This window comes from Rana temporaria, chromosome 2, assembly GCF_905171775.1.
Source record: "Rana temporaria chromosome 2, aRanTem1.1, whole genome shotgun sequence".
Classification (NCBI taxonomy): domain Eukaryota; kingdom Metazoa; phylum Chordata; class Amphibia; order Anura; family Ranidae; genus Rana; species Rana temporaria.
The window spans coordinates 246,280,884-246,305,053 of NC_053490.1; the positions used below are offsets into that span (position 1 = coordinate 246,280,884).

A 24,170-nucleotide genomic window follows, 5' to 3' on the forward strand; every position below is an offset into this window, starting at 1 on the left:
GTCAGTCAAATCCAGTGAGGTGGGGGGTGGGGCTGAGCAATGCTGTGCATGTCTATGGATGCACACAGTGCAGCTCAGGAACATGCCTGAATGTGTTACCGCACAGGAAAGGCCTTCCTCTGGTAGCACATGAGGATGAGAAAGAGTGGAGAGTGGTAGCAGGGGACCCCAGAAGAGGAGGTTTCAGGCTGGCCTGTGCAATACACTTGAACAGAGCAGGTAAGTATAACAAAAAAATACTTTACTTCCTCTTTACAGCACTTCATCCTATGTTTACTACTGTATTTTGTTAGATGCATAATCCATCTTTCTTACATAGTGAAATTAGATTAAAGTATTAAGTAACTTTGCTTGCTAACAGTTCTGTTTAGATGGGTAAACAATAGATATAGTACTAGGCAGTTTAAAGTCAGCTATAGTTAAAAAATTGGGGTGCTTGTCATTTGTATTAGGTATCGTGATTTCGTTCTTACATTTTGTATGATCAATTAGGTAAGCATTATTTCCCCTGTACCTATTATATTGGGAAAATTAGGTAGGAAAGAAAGATTCTATTGTTGTCGTTTTTCATGTTGTTAGGAATCTCAATGACTGTTGTTTTATATGTTTGTTTATGTTGGAAAATCTCCCAGCAACTGTTGTCAACCCTTCATTCTTTTATGTAAGAATTGGGGGAAACAAATTCTGCTGGTGCAACCTGTCATTATCATTGGGAAGGGGATTGAAGTAAGGCCCCTTTCACACTGGGGCGGGAGGTGCGGTGGTGGTAAAGCGCCACTATTTTTAGCGGTGCTTTACAACTAATTTTGCTGTGCTATTCGGCGGAAAAGGGTTAAAAACCAACGCAAAGCGCCTCTGTAGAAGCGCTTTGCCAGTGGTATAGCCGCGGTGTCCCATTGCTTTCAATGGGCAGAAGCGGTGGAGAAACGGTCAACACACCACTCCTTCACCGCTCCAAAGATGCCTTTAGTAAATCCACCCCAAAGTCTGTGTCTGGTGTCCATGATGCCCTTCTGTGATATTAAAATACCCTGTGAAGAAAATCTATAAAAAATTATTTTAGGAGTAAATTGATTGCGTTTGTGTGATAAACCCATACTGTAAGTGAAAAGCCACTGGTGAGTCTTCATTCATCATTTTAGGTCCAATTGCAGCCCAAGTTCTTGGCTGAATTCAGGCCTGAATGGACCAAAAGACGTACATGACTCCTGTGCAATTCACACCGGAGCCGCTGCTGAGATGTGTCAACTGACTCCATAGAGAGGCGGTCACAGTCTCATGCTATGCAAATTGGATGCGGAAAAACCTGCATCCAATTCATAATAGTGTGAACCCAGCCTTACTGACTGCCCCACCTCACCTTGTCCTAAGACTAATTGCTAATTCTGACCAAAAAAAATTATATATACAAAACATATATATATATATATATATATATATATATATATATATATATATATATACACATATATATATATATATATACATATACATTCTAAACCTTTATTTATTTATTTTCTTATCCTCAAGCCTGTTGAGATGTTAAAAGAAGAGAGGAAAGATCCCTGGTGCCGTACATCCAGGGAGTCCTATGGTGGTATGAAAGACAACCTCAGCATGGGCTCCCGCCAGGCCTTGCCCTCTGGAGCCCAGGCTGAGGTTGTCTCTCTCATATGACCACAGGACTCCCTGGATGTGCGGCACCAGGGATCTTTCCTCATTGCTTCTAGTAAGTACAAGAGCTGAGATGAGGTCTATCATTTGCTGGCACTCCTGCAGTGGTTGCAGCATCACCCACACTACTCCCCATGGTAAACAAGCCTGACTGGAACACGAAACAAACCATGGGTCACAGAGGGTCAAGATGTTGATGGTGCATATGATGCTTCTCTTTGTCTAGCCCAAGATGCTTAAGGTGCATTCATTTCATCTTCTCACTCTTTTTTTAAAGGGAAACTTTTGACAGCTAAAAAACCTAAAAGGATCACAGATTATGACAGATATTCATAGGGAGAAGCAGACTATGAGGTGAATTATTTAAGGAGTGTATTTTTAAATACTTTGTTTATTTCTAGTTTAAATAATAGTATATAGGTATTCCCAAAATATTCATGCACCTTTTTATGATTCCTAAAGAGCAGAAAAAAAATGTTTTGCAAAATAAATGCCTTTATCCAAGATCACAACACTTTCCTGGGAATTTGTAGGTAAGTAAATGCTTATTAAGTGCTCAACTTTATCTGAGATCCTCTTTTGTAGCAGGATTTGTGCAAAATCTGGGTTTCAAATCCTGCAATTTAATAAGCTTACTCAGATAATCACAAACTTGTGTAATAAAGCACTGCAGGGACTAAGTACCCATCAAATTATTTCCTCTACGAGGTCAAGTAAATTTAAGAAGGGATTATTTTCCTGGTACTCCTGTGCTGTGGAGCATTATGACTACATTAAAATCAATAGCGTAGCCCTTTTCTGAGGGGACACCGAGGAATATATAGCATATATCCTGAAAGGAGATTTCTGTGTTTAGATAAAAAGAGTCATAAAAACAAATGGATGTGATTGTGCCAGTGGCTGACTGTGAAATACCCATCAAAGTTGCAATCTCTCTGTATGCAGGACAAAGCCAGCCAAAATGAAAAATCTGTTTTCGCCGCATGATTTTGAAATACTTATAGTTAAGAACATGGATTTGATGCTGAATGACTGAAATAGAAGTGAACAGGGTGGACAAGTTTGAGTATACCTTCTGTTGTTATGGCACATGAGTTGAGGGCATTTGATTGCTTGCTGTAAATGATCAAAACAATGACAATTCTCTAAGGTTCTACGGTAGTTGTATTACTGATCAAGGCATGTTTCATTAAAACAAATTGTAAAAGGAGAAAAAAAGAACATGTGCTGATAATTATTGTTAAGTATCATATTGATTAAAAAATAAATAAAAAATAGCCCAATGTGAAAGATGGTTCCCTGAACCTTGTAGGTGTTGAATTCTATAAGATACAAGGGTTTGGAATCCTGGGATCTTGGTATAATCAACATTGGTTAACTGATTAATTTTCCCTATGTATTTGTGGATTATTCAAACCAGAAACATTGGGTTTTGTGTGAACATGTGATTTTCCCAATGCAGGGCAAAGCTGCAAGTTCAATTTAATGTTGGTCCCACCAAATGACACTTACCACTGCTTGATTTGGTTGGTAGGGATGTAGAGAGTAATCCCTGTGTAAGCTTAATGTCATGACGTGGAGCATACACAGCCCTGAGGACTTTTTTATTCCCATGTAACAGAGCTAGGTGCCTAAGTAGACAGTCATTAAGCACCTGTTATTATTCTTGAAATCCTCACTTTCCACTTTAACAACCTTTGCTCTTCATGCAAGGATGCACTCTAAACATGTGGTCTCACATTTAACATTTAAACCCTTCATGATGAGGGTAAATAAAAATCATAATGGTTAAACACAGTTTTTAAATGTTAACATGTGTTAGTAGAAGTGTACACATCATAGCAACTACCTAGTATATCCAGGTAAATGTATATCTTCTTTTATTTTTAGGACAAATTGGGTTTTCATTTGATTGTTAATGGTAATGGATACCCCATGATTTTTTTAATCATTATTATCAAAGGGAAATTGGCACAAAATAGTAAAGAAAAAATATTTATATATATATATATATATATATATATATATATATATATATATATATATATATATATATATTTTTTTTTTTTTGTAATTTCACTGTATATTTCTTGTGATTACCATATTCTACTGCCAAATAACACCCCAAAAATAAATTCTCCCAATGATCACAACAATACCACTCATATGTATTTTATTTTTGTTTGTACCTATAGTAGGGCCTAGAAACAATAGTTTAACAATAGTTTAATGAATATCATAAAAATGCACACTTACCTTTAAGTAAAAAAATGCTGGCATATAAGAACAATCGAGCCAGCCGGCTCCTCGATATGGCAGCCAGTATCTTCTGGGTCTAGTGTGCAACGCGGTGACGTCAGAACGTTGTTCCTCCCAACGTTTCATCACTAGAGGGACGTGGTCACGGGATGGTGACTAGAGGGACGTGGTCATCCGTTGACCACGTCCCTCTAGTGACCAAACATTGGGAGGAACGACGTCACCGCCGGCCGGCCGGCTCGATTGTTCTTATATGCCAGCATTTTTTTACTTAAATGTAAGTGTGCATTTTTATGATATTCATTAAAATATAAAGGGTTTTATGCTATGTAAGTCTATTTTGTCCTATGTGGTGTACGCCAAATCGTTGTGTCATATGAGACGTCTTCCATGCAAGCTGAGGCACATATCTCATCATATAGAGACCCCAGGCTGGGTTAATAGCCATATGCGCCAATTGATCTCCTATAACTAAGAGATCACATCCATCTGGTAAGCGGCAGTGTGTCATTCCAGTGGAGGCACTTTTCTGTTATCACTTTCTTCTGAATGTTGTGGATCCATTTGCACACTGGGGAATTTTTAGTTTATATGGACATTTGCCTTTGTTGTTTATGACACAATCGTCACTGTGTCACCCTCAAGGATTGCTTTTTTATCCTCATCTTTATTAATTTTTACACGGACTGAGATCCATTCACTTGTTATTTTCCAGTTCTCATTTATTTTTGGAGATAATAATTATCACTTTTTATTATTTATTTATATATATGTATATATATATATATATATATATATATATATATATATATATATATATATATATATATATATATATATATATATATATATATATATATATATATATATATATATATATATATAAATATATGTATATATATATATATATATATATATATATATATATATATATATATATATATATATATATATTTGCATCACTATTCCATTGAGACCTAGACCATCTTTATAATAATTTTTCACTTATTCAATGTTCAGCACCACACTATTTATTTGTGATTCCATCTAGTATTTATGATCACTGGTGTCATTCAAAGTCCACATTAGCACAGCTTTTTTCTCTATTATTCTAATAGTGATAAGCTCTGTCCACTGACTGAACCATTCTATCAGTCAGCTTGCTGCGCTTAGGCTGTGCAAGCTGTTATATCCTTTTTCAGAAAGACTCATGTCTTATGTAAAACACTGTGTCCCAACTACAACCTCCCTCTTGCAGTTATGGTGTAGTAATGTCTCACAGCCAGTAAATACATTTCTCTACAATTTGACAAATTTAGTTGCTCTTAGGCTCCATTTACATTGGGCGATTTGAATTGCACAAACAAAATTGCGGAAAACGTGTCGCCCAAAAGAAGTTCGACACTTCTTTTGGGTGACATACATCCTGTAATTTGGTTTGTGCGATTTTGCCACAACTTGTCGTGCGACAATCACACCGCATTCAGGGTGCCATGGAGAAATAAGGGCTACGCAAATGCATCTCGTGTTTTTCTGTGATTTTGGTGTGAATGGAGGCGTGTAAACCTGTACATATAGGGGCAGATCCACAAAGGAAGTACGCCAGCGTATCTACTGATACGCCGGCGTACTTTCAAATTTCCCACATCGTATCTTTGTTTTGAATCCTCAAAACAAGATAAAACGACATCTGGGTTAGATCCGACAGGCGTACGTCTTCGTACACCTTCGGATAGTAGATGCAATTCTTCCGCATCCGCTGGGTGGCGTTCCCGCCGTAATCCGCGTTGAGTATGCAAATTAGCTATTTCCGATGATCCACGAACATACGAGCGGCCTTCGCATTCTTTTACTTTGTTTCCGTTCGTCTTTTTTCTGGGTATAGTTAAAGTTGCTATTTGGTGGCGTACGCAATGTTAAGTATGGCCGTCGTTCCGGCGTCGAATTTGAAAATATATTTTTTTGTTTGTGTAAGTCGTCCGTGAATGGGGCTGGACGTAATTTACGTCCACGTCAAAACAATGACGTCCTTGCAACGTCATTTAGCGCAATGCACGGCGGGAAATTTAGGGACGGCGCATGCGCAGTTCGTTCAGAGCGGGGACGCGATTCATTTAAATGAAACACGCCCCCTACTCGCCGATTTGAATTACGCGCCGTTACGCCGCGAGAGATACACTGCGCCGCCGTAACTTACGGCGCAAATTCTTTCTGGATTCAAAGCTTTGAAAAGTAAGTTACAGCGGCATAGCGTATCTCACATACGCTGCGCCCATGCAATTGTACGTGAATCTGCCCCATACCCTATTGCCTATCCATTTATTGCCACATGCAAAAGTTCCCAAGGTTTTACATATATCACCTTTGATGGATTTATATTCACTTGCTACCAGTTGTGATGGCTGACAAGTCAGAGACAAAGGGGCAAGCAGAGGGCCCATAGTAGAAGGTGCCAGTACTTATTTAGGATACGCCTAACTTGTTAATGCAGTTTTAAGCATGTAGTAATGATTCTGGTTGTATTGTCATTCAAAGGTTGTTTATGTGCACATAGTAATTCTCAACAAGATAGGTTAAGTGTCTTTCTATAGGCTTTCTTGAGACAAGTACTGGAATATCCCCTTTCCTAGCTATGAAGAAATTAGTTTACACCTAAGGGTTTATAAATCTAGTTTGTTTGCAGAACACTGTGCTCTTTACCACTGCAGTTTTAATGGTCAGTCTTAAATTTGAAAACTGCAGTAAACAATTCTCTATGATCTATGAGTTTCATTTCCTTTCCAAGTATTTTTGTTCTTACTAAAATATTTTGTTTGCTCTAAGGATGAAAGCAAGCCTTCCACCAACAGAAAAATGCACACACGGTACAGCGGCTTTACTTTAAATTTACATGAACACTTCATTTAAAATCAGGTCATCTTCAGAGTCACAGTTAAATATTTTAGGATGCTTCTGTTTCTGGATTATGCATTGGATTTGTAAGAGCTTTTACAAGTCAAATTCTGACATTTAAATCACTTTATTGTATTTATCCTCAAAAAAGAACATCACACATACAATAATAATCAGATGTTTTGGAACAAAAATAGTAAAGTTTAATGCATGTTATTCTTGCAGAGAGTTAGATACTCCAGGAATCTCTACTAATAGACAGAACAGCAAGAGTTGTAAAGCAAAAAGCCATCAGCATTAATCCTTAATTGATCTAATAACAATAAAGTGATTGCATGATATTTATAAATATCTCTTGATTCAAAACTAGAATGGTAAGGAAAATGCAATGTAAAAAAAGTTATTTAAACCTAGATTGTAAGCTCTAACGAGCAGAGTCCTCTGATTCCTTCTATATTGAATTGTTGGCGCTATATAAATCCTGTATAATAATAATAATAATAAAAAAACAATTACTCGAGTTCCATACCTAATTAGTGATATCTGTAATTTGTATTTATATTATCCAAGTCTTAAATTGAAAACTTATATAAACATTCTGTTTTGTACAAACATACAAGAATGACCACAATAAAAAGCACTGATTGGGACTGCCTCATATGGAAATGATCTTGGATAAAAACAATAGGAGAAAATCAGTTTATTTGATCATGAGGTAAAGTGGATAATTTCCAACAGATAAGAAAATGCTTTACATGGAAGGATTGGCTGTGCAACATGAATGCCAATGTGACAGTACCTTATAAAGTGGTGAAGAGTGGACCAGCTGTATGGAGCAATCTTGCGATGGTAAAGAAGATATCATGTGGCAGGCTGCGATGGTAAAGAAGACCTCATGTGGCAGGCTGCAATAGTAAAGAAGAACTCATGTGGCAGGCTGCGATGGTAAAGAAGACCTCATGTGGCAGGCATGCACCGTCATGCAGGGAGAGCTGGTGTATGCAAAGCCAAATGGACAATCAGTAGTGTCAAATGAAGCTTCAGTGGTGAGCAGTGAGATGGCCATCAGGGGAAGAGGAACCATAGGCAGCTACCAGGGTTTGGCAGATGGAAACTCCTGACTGTGACCTCATACGTTCAGGGAGCACGGATCAAAAGCAAGGCTTGAAACACAGGGTAATGGATGAAGCGCAAGCTGAAGAGAGGGGAAAAAATGGAGGCTGTTGTGACAGCGCATTTTTGGGCGTGCCCCTTATTCAAATCATGTGACAGGAACAGCAAATAGGGTTTAAGTAGGAGTCAGCTGTAGGAGGTGTGACATTTTTAAGGGAACCAAAGCTGATTTTACCACTAATCAGCCCTGGTTCTTTAAAAATGAGACACCTCCCACGGCTGACTCCTACTTACAGTAAACACCATTGGCTGTTCCTGTCACGTGACTTGAAGGAGGGCCACATCTCAAAACGCATTCTCTCTTCCACTTACGCTTCATCCATTACCCTGTGTCTCAAGCCTCGCTTTGGATCCACGCTCCCTGAGCGTATGACGTCACGCTCTGGAGTTCCCATCTGCCGGACCATGCTAGTGGCATCTCCAGCTGCCTATGGTTCCTCTTCCCTTCATGGCCATCTTGCCGCTCACCCCTGGAGCTTCATTAGACACTACTGATCCTCCATTTGGCTTTGCATACACCCGCTCTCCCTGCACGGCGGTGCACACCTGCCGCACAAGGTCTTTTTTACAACTGCAGCATTGCTCCATACAGCTGGTCCACTGTTCACTGCTCTTTAAGGTAGTGTCACAGTGGCATTCATGTTGCACAGCTGATCCTTCCAAGTGAGGAGTTTTCTTATCTGTTGGAAATTATCCACTTTACCTCATGATCAAATAAATCGACTTATGATTTTATTCTATTGTTTTTATCCAAAATCATTTCCATATGAGGCGGTCCCAATCAGTGCTTTTAGTTGTGGTCATTCTTGTATGTTTGTGTTTTTTTCACACCAATCCTAGTTCCTGCTGTACTGGCCTACTTTTAGTACATGTGTACTAGGTTTTAGAAATGAGCTGACTGTCACCTTATCTTGCTGATTTCAGTTCGGTCAAAAATCAGTTTTAAGATCAAGGAGTACATTCAAGATTCCAGCACTCATACACATTCCTGATCAATAATTGTAGTATAAAAATTTGACTGACTGGAATTTTCTAGTCAATCACTTGCCTACCCCCCTTTTCCTTTCCTTCCCAATATATTCGGTGTAGGCTCATTGAGCTCCATAAACATCCATACATTCTAGCAAGCTTAGACAGCCCTTTAAGTATTTAGTCATTAAGGCAGACAATAGACTGTTCAAATTTAAATCTTGGTCAGTTCAGCAGGAACCAGCCGAGATTCAAACCCTGAATGGGTAGGCTGATTGATCAATTAACTTGGGTACAACCAGCCTTCCAGATTTCACTTGCAAATATCTCTAGTAACTGGTATAGCTGCTATCAATAATAACTGTCTTCTCCCGGTGAAGATGGCTTCCCCCGCCAGGAGAATACAATGTCTTGACAGGAGGGATTCCCATGTCAGCACTCTCTGTGTTGATGAGGGAATTGTGCAAACACATTTCTTGTACCGCTTATTGCCTGCCTAAAAGTTGGAATATCTGTTCACCATTTAATATCCTTGTTTAGTTTTTTGCCTTAAGGAGAACTATATTTCCTTTATAAGACCCCATTCACACTGGAGCCATGACCGTGTTAGCGCTAAAAGAACCACTTGTTTTAGTGGTGCTTTACTGCTGTCTAAGCTGTGCTTCTTCCCTGCTAGTGGGTGCTTTTAATCCCAAAGAAGTGGTTAAAATCGGCCATGTTGTGGTAACTGCCCCAAAGATGCTGCTTGCAGGACTTTTCTGAATGTCTCACAAGCGCACTGCCCTTATGTGAAAAGACACTGAAATGAATTGGAGGTGCTTTTCAGGCACCTCAGTGTGAAAGGGGTCTATGTGTTTCCTTCTGCTGTTATTGTGTAATATCTTACTGTGTGAATACACATTTATATTAGCATTCACTTTTTAGGCTGTTTCTGTCTCAAGGTAACAATGTACAACAGACAATGATATTTCTGATAGATACTTAAAAAATTGCAGAGGTAATATTATAGTGATGTACAATACATAGCAGTCACAAGCAGTTCTGTATTACTCCTGTGTATTCATTATTAAATAGAACTGGAGATCATGTACAAACAAACACAGTGTTTCCCTGTGGAGTGCATGTACTGTAGAGACCCATGAGTCTTTGGCAACAAATCACTTGAAAAGCAGCATTACATTTAGATTTCATTTAACAGAAATTTAACTAGCTCCTTGTACAACTCCCTGCATGTAAATGTACAGTATATTATTGAAGCATTAAATCTACAATCACTATGACCCTAAATGAAGACAACTCGTTATAGCAGTTAATATATTACAAGATATGTAGAAAATAAATAATTATTTAACAAAGATAAAACCTCTACTCCCACAGATACCAGTGAACATAAGGAGGTTGATTTACTAAGGGGAAACAGGCTGTATACTTTGCAAGGGAAATTCTACTTTGAAAAGTAATTTTGCATTAGTTCAATTTGAAAAGTTTACTAAATCAAGTGCAAGGAAAAACAAAACAAAAAAATGCATTTATGTCTGCACTTAATGGGTAGAAGTCAGCAAAAGCTTCATCTCATTCACTAAAGTAAGCGGAAAGTACCTTGCAAAGTGGATATTCCCTGGCACAGTGAATAGCTTTTTTGCCTTTAGTAAATCAACCCCATTGCATGTGGCCTACTGTTTGTAAATAGACTGGAGTAAGCGGTCCCTGCCAGGAGAAGATAGTGATTATTGCTAGCAGCTATTGCAGCCGTTAGTGATAATCGAAAAGAGAATTCGGTAGGCTGGTTGTACCCACGTTAGTTGATCGATCAACTTGGTGCATTAAGCCTGGCCATTAATGGTTCAAATCTTGCCTGGCTCCTGCTGAACCGGCTGACATTCGAACTGTGTAAGGCCAGCCGAAGTATGTTCTTAATAAAGTAAACATTTTAAGATAAATATATAGAAGCAGCAATCGCTGTCAAGGTGCTACATCTGGTTACGTCTTTTCACTGTCTTATTTATGTTGGAACCATTTGTTTTCTGGTCAGTGACTAACCAAGTAGTGAAAGAGCATATGCACAGAACTTGCACGTTTAATTAGAAATAAACAATGCTGTAGTAATTTAACTGAAAAACAGTGACTCCATCTTGGTGGCTATAAGTTCATGTATCATAAACTTAAAGTCTCAGACCCGAGTTATGAGCTCATTCTGTGTTTCTAGCTTGTAACTGCATTTTGCAAGGCACACACACAACAAGATAACTTGCATAAACATTTCTACTTTGTATCTTCTATATAAAGACTGCAGGTTAGACTTTCTTCCTCTTTAATGGGACATGAAACAGGCAACAGGAAAGCATGACTTATTTTTTTTTTTTTTTTATGGTTTGAGTGGTTTATTGAGCAATCATCTAACATTACTATACAGCGGAAAATCTGTTGGGGGTTTCCCACCCCCCTCACAGGCATATAGGGGGCGGCGTGGTGGACATCTGCGGTGAGCGGGACATTCAGTTCACTTTATTAAAGTATTCCTTTGATCCTTCTGGACTTGGTTTAATTGTAGGAGCGTGGGGAGTCCAGTTGGCCGGGCACACCTCTCCATGTGTCTCCACATACTGGAAAGCTTTCACAAGCCTCAGAGTCTCCTCCACACTTCTGCCAACAGGAAGATCGTTCACACTCATGTGTCGCACTATTCCATTAGGATCGATGAGGAAAAGACCCCTCAGCGCTATGCCTGGGTTTTCCAGTAGGACTCCGTAGTCGCGAGATATCTGCTTTGTTAGGTCAGACAGCAGTGGAATATTCATGTGTCCCAGTCCTCCGTTCTTTCTTGGGGTATTTGTCCAGGCCAGGTGGCAGAAATGAGAATACACAGAGACAGCCACTACCTCACAGTTGACATCATGGAACTCACTGGCTTTGTCACTGAAGGCCACAATTTCGGTTGGACAGACAAACGTGAAGTCCAATGGGTAAAAGAACAGCACCAGGTACTTTCCCTTGAAGTCATCCAGACTTAAATCTTTGAACTCTCCATTGACAACGGCTGTCCCTTTGAATTGTGGAGCATGCTGAGTTACGGCGGGGAAGAGCCGCGAGCAACTGGTGCTGAAATTAAACTTTGGATTAGCACAGAAGACAGCTCAGCCTGTACTGGCTCCTGCGATGACAGGACATTGGACGGAACGTGAAACGGGAGCCGCTGCAGCGCGGATTACTCGTGTCGCCAGTAACCTTCCCCAGGAGGCCGCCATCTTTGCAAGTTCATGACTTATTAGTCATAGCCAGTTAGTGTATCTACTTGAGTAACCTTATGTTAGCCATGTTTTTAGAGTTTAAATAATTTCATTGTTAATGATATTCAATGTATCCTTTTACTAACCACTCCCCCTTCTCTATTGTGATTGGTCAATTTGAACCAAATATAAGCTGTATACTAGCCCAATAAAGATCAGACAATTTCCCAAACTCATTCTTGGTATCTTCTGTTCAATGGAGTTGCCTCACGGTACCGAGGGTCTTCTGGTAGTTTGCAGTTTTAAACCCTTGGCTGGTCTGTCAGATACCATTGTAACCCCTTCAAATGCCAGCTTCCATATTTCTGTCTTTGAGTAGTCTGTTTTTAAAAATTGCCCTTACAAGGATTTTAAAGTGATTGTAAACACTTACATATACCCAGTAAAGTGACTGGCCTCAGGTGATACACGGAGAATAAACAAATGCTTCTGCATACATTGTAACTGTCTATCTGCAGTCTTCTCTTTTCTACATCAGTTCAAAGTGCTGATTTACTGTAAAAAGCTTGTCTGAGAATTCAGAAAAAGGGGGGTGAAGAGCTGAAGTTATACACTGCAGAGCATAGTGGGAAGAGGTCTGAGGGCTGATTGGAGAAAAGAGACACACACCCCCTACACAGAGCACATAAGAACTGAGCTGAGGCTGTCAAACTTCTGGAGATCCCTCCATTTTTTCTCTTGGTGTCAGAAAAACTTGTCAGAAGTGACTTATGTTGTTAGCAGAGGAACAAAGCAGCAGACAAAAATGACACTTAGGGGGGTTACTAAAACTGGTGCACACAGAATCTGGTGAAGCTGTGCATACTAGCCAATCGGTTTTTAGGTTTTATTGTCAAAGCGTAAATGAACAAGCTGAAGTTCAAAGCAGATTGGTTACTATACACAGCTGCGCCAGATTCTGAGTGTTCATATTTTAGGAAATCCCCTCCAGTGTGCTATTAATTGAGAAAATACACTTTTAGAAGGATGTTCTTTATTCATATTTCATGTCTGAGGTTTACAAACACTTTCAACATTTGAAAAAACTTTTCTTAATGTAGCTTAATGTAGCTCTGCTTTGTTAGGTCAGACAGCAGTGGAATATTCATGTGTCCCAGTCCTCCGTTCTTTCTTGGGGTATTTGTCCAGGCCAGGTGGCAGAAATGAGAATCCACAGAGACAGCCACTACCTCACAGTTGACATCATGGAACTCACTGGCTTTGTCACTGAAGGCCACAATTTCGGTTGGACAGATAAACGTGAAGTCCAATGGGTAAAAGAACAGCACCAGGTACTTTCCCTTGAAGTCATCCAGACTTAAATCTTTGAACTCTCCATTGACAACGGCTGTCCCTTTGAATTGTGGAGCATGCTGAGTTACGGCGGGGAAGAGCCGCGAGCAACTGGTGCTGAAATTAAACTTTGGATTAGCACAGAAGACAGCTCAGCCTGTACTGGCTCCTGCGATGACAGGACATTGGACGGAACGTGAAACGGGAGCCGCTGCAGCGCGGATTACTCGTGTCGCCAGTAACCTTCCCCAGGAGGCCGCCATCTTTGCAAGTTCATGACTTATTAGTCATAGCCAGTTAGTGTATCTACTTGAGTAACCTTATGTTAGCCATGTTTTTAGAGTTTAAATAATTTCATTGTTAATGATATTCAATGTATCCTTTTACTAACCACTCCCCCTTCTCTATTGTGATTGGTCAATTTGAACCAAATATAAGCTGTATACTAGCCCAATAAAGATCAGACAATTTCCCAAACTCATTCTTGGTATCTTCTGTTCAATGGAGTTGCCTCACGGTACCGAGGGTCTTCTGGTAGTTTGCAGTTTTAAACCCTTGGCTGGTCTGTCAGATACCATTGTAACCCCTTCAAATGCCAGCTTCCATATTTCTGTCTTTGAGTAGTCTGTTTTTAAAAATTGCCCTTACAAGGATTTTAAAGTGATTGTAAACACTTACATATACCCAGTAAAGTGACTGGCCTCAGGTGATACACGGAGAATAAACAAATGCTTCTGCATACATTGTAACTGTCTATCTGCAGTCTTCTCTTTTCTACATCAGTTCAAAGTGCTGATTTACTGTAAAAAGCTTGTCTGAGAATTCAGAAAAAGGGGGGTGAAGAGCTGAAGTTATACACTGCAGAGCATAGTGGGAAGAGGTCTGAGGGCTGATTGGAGAAAAGAGACACACACCCCCTACACAGAGCACATAAGAACTGAGCTGAGGCTGTCAAACTTCTGGAGATCCCTCCATTTTTTCTCTTGGTGTCAGAAAAACTTGTCAGAAGTGACTTATGTTGTTAGCAGAGGAACAAAGCAGCAGACAAAAATGACACTTAGGGGGGTTACTAAAACTGGTGCACACAGAATCTGGTGAAGCTGTGCATACTAGCCAATCGGTTTTTAGGTTTTATTGTCAAAGCGTAAATGAACAAGCTGAAGTTCAAAGCAGATTGGTTACTATACACAGCTGCGCCAGATTCTGAGTGTTCATATTTTAGGAAATCCCCTCCAGTGTGCTATTAATTGAGAAAATACACTTTTAGAAGGATGTTCTTTATTCATATTTCATGTCTGAGGTTTACAAACACTTTCAACATTTGAAAAAACTTTTCTTAATGTAGCTCTATTAAGTGAGCTTCTAGAATGTACTCCTCAGGCTTCCTGCATCTCACTGCAGCTAGCAAATATTTTTAGAATTCTGCCAGGGTTTGTTTTCTTGCTGAATTGTTAAATTTGGTATTTTTGGTAGTGTCAAACCTAAAAATAAGGCCAGATTTGCCCATATATCAAATCATATGAGAACTTTGGATTGTGAATATGTATCAGCTTTCCTGGTTAGGAACTAAGCTATGCCACCCTCCAGACCCCCCCCCCCCCCATGTTAGATCAATAGGCCAATCACATTCTTGTTTACCTACTGTGATATGTTGTTCTTCCCACTGGCCCCTACATCATTCACTACAGTACACAGTAGTAACAATGTGGCTGATGGGGGTGAACTACAGCATGCAGAGGGGACCAGGCACATGACATCCCTGACATGACACAATGAAGATTTGAGTCGCCCCCCATGGAGAGGTAAGTATGTATTTCTGAGAGTCAAAATTAATGTCACCCTTTTGTGTTATAAGAGAAAAAAAAATAACACTTTGCTTATCTTGCTTACATATGCACTTGTAGACTCTTGAACGATGTGGCCTATTTCAAAATCGTGTTTATTGTTTTTTGGTGAAATATGATTAAATACAGCCTTTTTGTAGACTTAGACCTGTGAATAGACTCAATACTGGATATATCTATACAGCATAACATACCATTATATATAATTTGTCATAAAGGTAAAGATTAAGTTAACAAGAAAAGGACATCTAAATCTAAGTACAACATGACTGCTTTGTGTATGCAATCAAAATACCCGTTTTTGTTTTTTTCATAGTATCATCATATACATTGTTTCTCATTGTTCTCTCGCTTGAAGAACATTACATAATAGCAATATCAGAGACATACTTGTCATTCCATCATGTTGATTTCTCCTGAGACTCTCTAACTACGAATAATGGCTAACAGCATACTCTTTCTGTAATGGTTTTTCTATTGATGTTAGGCGAGGAGTATTTGATCTATTTTCCCATAGCAGAAGAGGCTTTTAGCTTGTTGACACACTTTATATCACTTTGCATTTCAACAAAATAATTGCAGTTTAGGTAGGATAATTGATATCAGCAAACCCATTGTGAATATTAATTGACTATTCAAATGCAGATTCACTGCCAGGTACACAAATGCATTTACTTTTATTACCTGTACTTGTTCTCTGTGAAAGCTTATTGGTGTTGTTTTAAGTAGTGCTGCTAGATAAAAGACCAGATTAAATTCATTTTTTAAACGCATGCAAATATATATATATATATATATATATATATATATATATATATATATATACACTATCTGTTCATACATGTAGAAATAGACATTACTTTTTAATATGTTTAGGCATGTAGAAATCATCTGTGATAATTATTTTGGGAAATACGCTTTGGAACCCATATATAGAGAAGCCAAAGATAGTTTAAAAGTAATTAAACACATGTAGTGGCTGATCCAGGGAGACTGTGAGACAAAACTTGCTATACCCAAAGCACCATGGCTCTACAGAGGGCAAATCATGTCAGACTGATCTGATTGAATTTTTTTTTTTACTACATCACAAATGTTTTGGACCAGCAAATCATTTGATACAATTCCACATAATGATCTCATAAACAAAGTTGTACAAGCTATAACCCGAACCTTGGGTAGTTGGGAAAATATGCAGTTTACTAAAGGATAGATATCAGAGTGTAGCTGCAAATGGGGTTAATTCAGAATAGAGATCAGTCACTAATAGTGTACCACATATCTGTGTACTAGGTCCTTTTCTATTTAATCTGTTTGTATTGGCTATAACTAAATTTGATTTAACAGGTAAGGAATGTCTTTGTTGCTGCTGACACAAAGGTGTGTGATAGAGTTGATATCCCTGGAGGTGTCTGTAACATGGAACATGATTTGGCATTGCTGGAAGATTGTTCTAAGCAGCAGAAACTGCAGTTCAATGTTTCTAAATGTAAAATAATATGCCTAGGTAAAATTAGTCCATTGATAGAGTACAATAATGACAATAACTACAGAGGAAATACTGTAGATTTGGGAGTACTTCTTTAAAATAGTTCTGGGAGGAGAGACTCCCCCAAAAGCACTCTGCCCCCATGCTGATGAAGACAAGGGCCTCTTCCCCAAAACCCAGGCCTAAACCCCCAGTGTTATGGGGGTTTGGGGGGACTTACCAGAATCTGGAAACCCCTCTTTAACAAATATGCCCAGTTAAAGACATCATAAGGGGATGAGGCCACCCAGTGACGTCATTGGGTGGTTCCATCCCTTAGATCATTTAGCAGCCGATATGGGGTTCCCCTCGAAAACCATACCAGACCTGAAGGGAGTGGATTGGGGAGAAATCCACTCTGTTTTTTTTTTTTTAATGCCGACACTTCTTTAGTGTACATTCCCCGCTGACAGCAGTTGAGTCATGGTTTCTAAGGATGCAGAGGCCACCCGCTCCTTAACAACCAGCTATTTATGCAGGTGGCTTTTAATGCATGAATTTATTTATTAAATTTCTTTAGTAAATTTACTTTAACTCTGTGTTATGCAGTATTTACCGATAGTTTTTGCTTTTTAAGGTAAATACTGCATAAAAACATAGTAATTTGACATTTTCAGCATCACATGCAATATTTGGTAAAAATTTGGTAAATGCTGCATGCCATCTGCTTTAGTGAAGGGAGCCCAATAGGCCATAAAACTTACTCTATCAAAAATAAACTTTCAAACCCTATATATTACAACAGCTTCTTATTAATTATAAACCGTTTCCATCAGTCTTATCTAAAATATTATATATTATATGGTGGTTGCTATAAAGAGACCACATAGAGTTTTATCCACTATAATAGGCAGTAATAGCAACATTTTAAGGTTAATAAAAGAATGTAGGCCAGAGTATGTATACAGTAGAACTAGAAAGTATTTAATCTATGACTTGACTATTCACTTAGACCTGTAAAAGAGTGCTACTTTTCATGAACCAGTCATGTTCGAAGGAAGATCCTTTTTTTTAACCCCCATACCTGATTGAGCACTTAAAGTGATAACAGCTTCACTTTGACTAAGTAAACATATGACTTTTTAGTACGTCAACACTATAATCTAAATGTAGAAAAGTTTTTAGTAGTTTGCCATTAGGGTACCTATTAGAAGTGCTAAATACATTTGGTTAAAGGGCAACTTAGTAGAAATTAAAAACATACACCTATTCATGCTGAGTTTCAACTTATGTAAAATAATCATTACTGAATAGGAATTAAATTAGATGTTATCCAAGCATGCAACCTGACTGGCTAGGAAAGGGAGACCCCATCCTGAACAATCCCAGGCCACAAGCCTATTATGGCATACGTTTTGTGTATGGTATGGATTTTAGGGGGTCCCCCATGGAAAAATAGTATGAGGTCCCCCAGAAAATCCATATCAGGCCATGTGCCTTAAACATAGAGAGGCTTCATATTCATGAGGACAAAGCTTCGTACCAAAAAATATGACTTGGTGATTGTGGGGAACGTATCATGAAAAAAGTCAGTTTTAAATAAACAATAATAATAAGAAATTCAACATCATTCATGATGACTGTTACTCACGATTTGCTGCCTGCTAAGCACCGAAAGAAAAACCACATTGATACACTGACCTGCTTGGGCTGCACTCACATGCTAATGGCAGCTTCAGAGCTGTCATTATGTTTATATACAATGAGGTAGGGGTATGGTGATATAAATTATAGGATATTACCATATTTGGCTAATGGCCATGGCATATTTGGTCAGTGATGTCACTGTCACAGCACCCACAAAAAGTGTAAATGTTTGGGTGTCCATCCAAACAGCCAAGGAACCTTGCGCTCATCCCTAGCCCCAAAAAGAAGCAGAGTGCTTTTTGGAGATGGGTAGTATAACCAGTGCAGATTTACTGGCACCACAAGAATATATTCATCTAACATCAGCCTTCTAGAATGTAGTCCTGCTTTGCTGCTGCAAACTTGTGATCTTGTTACATTTATCATCACCCTGTTTTCTTCATCTTTTTTTATTTTAACTTTTGAAATTTCTGGTAAAAGCTCCATATGAGCTGACAATGTCCATTCTCAAAGGTCTGACATCACACTTTCATGTGGATAGAGCCATACCATAGGGGAGGGGGTGTACATTGTGGACTGTCCAAGCCACTTTCTGATAGCAATGTATCATTTTTGACCATGTGCATACCAGTTGGCATGCCAGTCAGAACTGTCCCTACTTAATGTATATGTAACTTGCCTAAAGTGTATCAAAACTCAAAAACACAAATTATACATTATTATTATACATTGTAGCTAGCCAGGAGTAGCATTTTTTACCATAAGACAGGAAGCCATAACATGGCGAGGGGGGGGGGGGGTTCTTGTTTGGTATTCCTAATATACTTAGCACTACCCAACACACTCCCTAATAACATTGTTTGAGATCACACAGCAGTGTGCACAGGACACATGAAAGCTCTGGATTTCTTTCAGGATCAGCACAAATTTAACAAAATAATGGTTCAACTGAGCAAAAAAAAATAAGTTCGTTGTTAGGGATTATATAGACTCAAATATTTAGGATCCATTCACATCTGCATGTTTTGTAAATCATAATATTTTGCGTATGTTTACAAAACTCAATAACAATAAGTGTTGCATTAGTGGTGCTATTGCTTGTTAATGGCACCCTAAGGCTGCATTCACATCTAGGCGGACAAAATCGCGGCGTTTTGTCCCGCGAATTGCGGCGACAAATAGCAGCGTTTTGTACCGCGATTTGCAGCGACAAAACGCTGCGATTGTCCGCCTAGATGTGCCCCTAGATTGTCCCCCGCCGAACGCCGAAAGCCGCCTGAAAAAAAGGTCCGGGACTTTTTTTCAGGTGGCAGGCGGCAGGCGTTCGGCGTGGAGATGTGAACCATCTCCATAGAGGGCAATGTTAAATCATCCCTCTGGCGTGTCGGGGCGGCAGTGGCGTCACACTACAGGCGACAAAACGCCTAGGTGTGAATGGGCTCTAAAGAGGACAAAAAGCTACATGAGCTACTTTGTCACATCTGTGGTACATAGGAGTACCAGGGATCTTTATTCATAGGAGAGTTTCAGTGCCATTCTTTTTGTGTTTTTTGTTACATGTCTTATTGACGCCTGTATTGTTACGTACATGAGCTACAGTCACCTTGGGTTATGTGTTTTTAACTTTTGTACGCATGTCTGTTAAAATGTTCCATTCTAATAAATACAATTTCTATGTATATCCCAGTGTCTGGCTTTTAAAGTCCAATTCCAGGGGGAATGTTGTTTGTTCACATTTGTGGTGCATAGGACAGCTCATTAAAATTAATGGACTGCCCCATGCATGTTGCACAAAAAAGTGTTCAGTTAAAAAAAAGCTAGGTGTGAATTTAGCGTTACTGATAGGTTAAATGGATTTTCATAAAAATGATATCAAATAAAACTGTCAAATCCCTTTACAGTCAATATTAAACTCTAATTATCATTGTTTGATGTTTAAAGACAAAGCAGACAATTTTTTTAACATGTGAAAAATATATGCATGTGCTTTTCCAAGCTGTATAGTTGACATTGAGTGGTAATTTTGTATTGTACATTTACAGTTAGAAATAAGGTGCACAGATATTACTGTATCATTTTTAAATAATGGCTATCCAAATGAAATACCCCTTGAAGTGATGACATGGGATGTGAGGATAAGGCACAAGGGCCAAATGACTGTGAACCACTGGGTAAAAAACAGATGCAGGAACATGGTAAGACCCAGCCAGCTAACAGGAATGAATCTAGGAGAAACATAAGCTAGAGAAAATGTTAGTAGATAGGCCCAGGGTCAGTTAACAGCTGGGTAGTGAGGTACCAAATTAGAAGGTGGCATACAGACTCCAAACATAGGTCAAAGGGAAGCCAGGTCGTAGGTGGGAAGGCAGAGGAAGCAGGGCAGGTCACAGGTAAGTCAGGAACTAACTGAAGACCACGCAGCAATCTTTCCATATCACACACAATCTTATATAAGGCTTTTGGAGCCAAACATACACATGCCCTTATACGCACGCAGCTTAGAGTGCACACCAATATGTCTGTGCTAATACGTGTATTGCGTACCTTCGGCAGAGAAGCATCCGCATGCACTAGACTTCTCCTACCGGAATGCACTGGCCCTTCTTTACACCTGTGTCACTCAATTGGCACAAAAATAAGTAAAAAAAAACAGTATTTCTTCCTACACTGTACTGTCAGCTTTTCCCAACAGCTGTAACAAATACCAACAATATGGCAACTGTGAGCCCAATATATTATATAGTGGGGCTTGGGTTATCCATTTATTTAGGGGCAACATGTATGCACTGCATTATAGGGTGTGTCTTATTTCTGTTGGTAAACCTACAAGGTTTTGGGCCAAAAAGTTAAAAAAAAATGCAAATCCCACCTATGGTAGTGAACCCTACCCCCATCACCAGTGCTTAATAAAAAGGTGCCTTCAGTTGAATATCAAGGCTGCCTTACAGTCTTTTATATGACTTCATGTTCTATAAAACTGCCCACAGTACAGAATTTTCCCATAATTCAATGACTCTCAGTAGCAGTATAAAATAATGAGCTTGCAGTATAACAGCATGTAACTCACATTGGCTACAGTAGTGTTGCAAATGATAAATCGGGCAATTGCTGCTCAGTTTCACACAGGATTAGTGACTGAAGAGAGTGATATTATGATTATCGTACTATGCTACATTGAACTGCCAGTAGACTGCTGCTGAGAATAACCTACGATCAGTAAAATTGTAAGACCACATACAAGTTTCTGTCTAGTAATCATTTCACAAGTGAAATGCATCTTTGGTTCTCTGACCCTGAAAACAATCAGAACAGAAAAAGTAAATGCAGTAAACAGCTCTATAATGAAACCTTTGTCAGCTTGTCAGCTTGTGCTGAGTTCCTAGCTTCCTTGGCTACTGTAAAAAAGGGACTTTATATACATATTTCATGAATAAAGCAGCGCACAGAGTACGATATATCATAGATAGTTAACATATTGTAACTACAGTATAATGTAAAATACACATTGATACACACATATGATTTTTGTTTACTTAATTATTACTGGTTGGATATTTTTGAAATGTTACTAAGAAAATAAAAAATGTGTCTCACGTTTTCTCAATTAATAAAAATAATTAAACTAGTCAAATTATCCACAATTTAAATTAATACCAGCACTTGTGATAATCAGTTGAGATAACCCTAATTGTAATTTACTGGTAAACATTTTGCTATAAAGAACCTTTTTAGATTTACAGTTAATTTAATTGAGAAATGTTCCCTTGGCCCTTTGCCCATACAACATATATTATGCATGTAATACTTTCTAAGTCACTGACCTGGAACAAGTATGAAGGTAAGGAATGTCAGATTAAAGTCAGAATTTCTTATCTGCATACTTGTCTGTGCAGGACAGTTTTCCTTTAACTTCCTAAACATTGTACAAGAACAATGTCTGCCATCATTCCAGATTCTTAAGACAGGTGTACACTTTGAAATAACTTTTCTTTCACCAGAAAACAGTTTTCTGCATGAGGATGGGATTGTATATATGCTGATGGTGCCTCTTGCTTTGCTACGAACAGGGGACAATATTTTTATATTATTATTATTATTATTATTATTATTATTATTATTATTAAATAGTGCCAACAGTTTGCACGGTGCTTTACAACATGAGGGCAGACAATAAAGTTCCAATACAATTCAATACAGGAGGAATCAGAGGGCCCTGCTTGTTAGAACTTACAATCTAGGAGGGAGGCTCAAGTGATACAAAAGGTAATAACTGTGGGGGATGAGCCAATGAAGAAAATCAAAATACAGTTTTTAGGTGAGGGCAGGCTTCTCTGAAGAGAAGGGTTTTCAGGGATTGTCTAAAAGCAAACAGAGTAGGAGATAATCGGACAGATTGGGGTAGGGAGTTCCCTAGGATGGGAGAGGCTCTAAAAAAGTCCTGGAGGCGAGCATGGGAGGAGTTGATGAGGAAGCCAGAGAGCGGAGGTCTTGGGAGGAATGAAGAGAAAGATTAGGTTGGTATTTTGAGACAAGGCTAGTGATGTAGGTGGGGGCTGAGTTGTGTATGGCTTTGTGAGTTGTTGTTGTTAGTATTTTAAATTTATTAAATTGGGTGATGGGAAGCCAATAAAGGGATTGGCAGAGAGGAGTAGCAGACATGGAGCAGTTGGTAAGGTGGATGAGCCTGGCAGCAGAATTCATGGTGGACTGAGGGGGGGGGAAACATATGTAACGGTAAGCCAATGGGAAGGCAGTTGCAGTAGTCAAGGCGAAAGATGACCAGGTAGTGAACTATTTTGGAGATGTTATTGAGGTTGCGACGGCAAGATTTGAACAGTGATTGCATGTGGGGCCTAAAGGATAGATCAGAGTCTAGGATTACACCTTGGTATGGGATTGATGGGCTTATAGTTGTGCCATTGATCTTGACAGAGAGATCAGGGAAAGGTGCATGTGGTGGAGAAAATATTATAAGCTCGATTTTGTATAGATTGAGTTTGAGGAAGTGGTGTGACATCCAGACTGATATGTCTGTTAGTAAATAAGTGATGCATGAAGAGACGGAAGGACTGAGCTGAGAGGTAGAGAGATAAATGTGGGTGTTGTCGGTGTAGAGATGGTATTGGAAGCCATGAGAGAAGGTGACCCAGCTGACCTAGGGAGGAGGTGTAGTTAGAGACTCTGTGCAGGCCAGTCAAGTTCCTCCACCCCAAACTCGCACATCCATGCCTCTAGGTACCTTGCTTTGTGCACAGGACTAAATCATTTGGTGGAGGGGGAATTATGGTGTGGGGTTGATTTTCAGGGGTTGGGCTTGGCTCCTTAGTTCCACTGAAGGGAACTCTTAAGGCGTCGGCATACCAAGACATTTTTGATAATTTTATGCTCTCAACTTTGTGGGAACAGTTTGGGGATGGTCCCTTCCTGTTCCAATATGACTGCACACCAATGCACAAAGCAAGGACCATAATGAAATAATGACATGGATGAAAGAGTTTGGGGTGGAGGAACTTGACTGGCCTGCACAGAGTCCTGACTGCAACCTGACAGAACACCTTCAGGGTGAATTAGAGAGGAGACTGTAAGCCAGGCCTTCTCATTCAACATCAGTGCCTGACCTCATAAATGCACTTGTGGAAGAATGGCCCAACATTCCCATAGATATACTTCTGAAGCTGTTATAGC

At 39.2% G+C, this 24,170-nt stretch overlaps 1 protein-coding gene and 2 pseudogenes across 3 annotated transcripts in view; 1 reads left to right on the forward strand and 2 right to left on the reverse strand.

The window, feature by feature from the left end:
- The window catches only part of AUTS2 (activator of transcription and developmental regulator AUTS2), a 1,792,651-nt gene that overhangs the window by 335,345 nt on the left and 1,433,136 nt on the right, over positions 1-24,170 (forward strand). The gene's annotated exons all lie outside the window — the stretch shown is intronic.
- Positions 11,335-12,218, reverse strand: LOC120926625 (annotated as a pseudogene).
- LOC120928736 lies at positions 13,286-13,795 on the reverse strand (annotated as a pseudogene).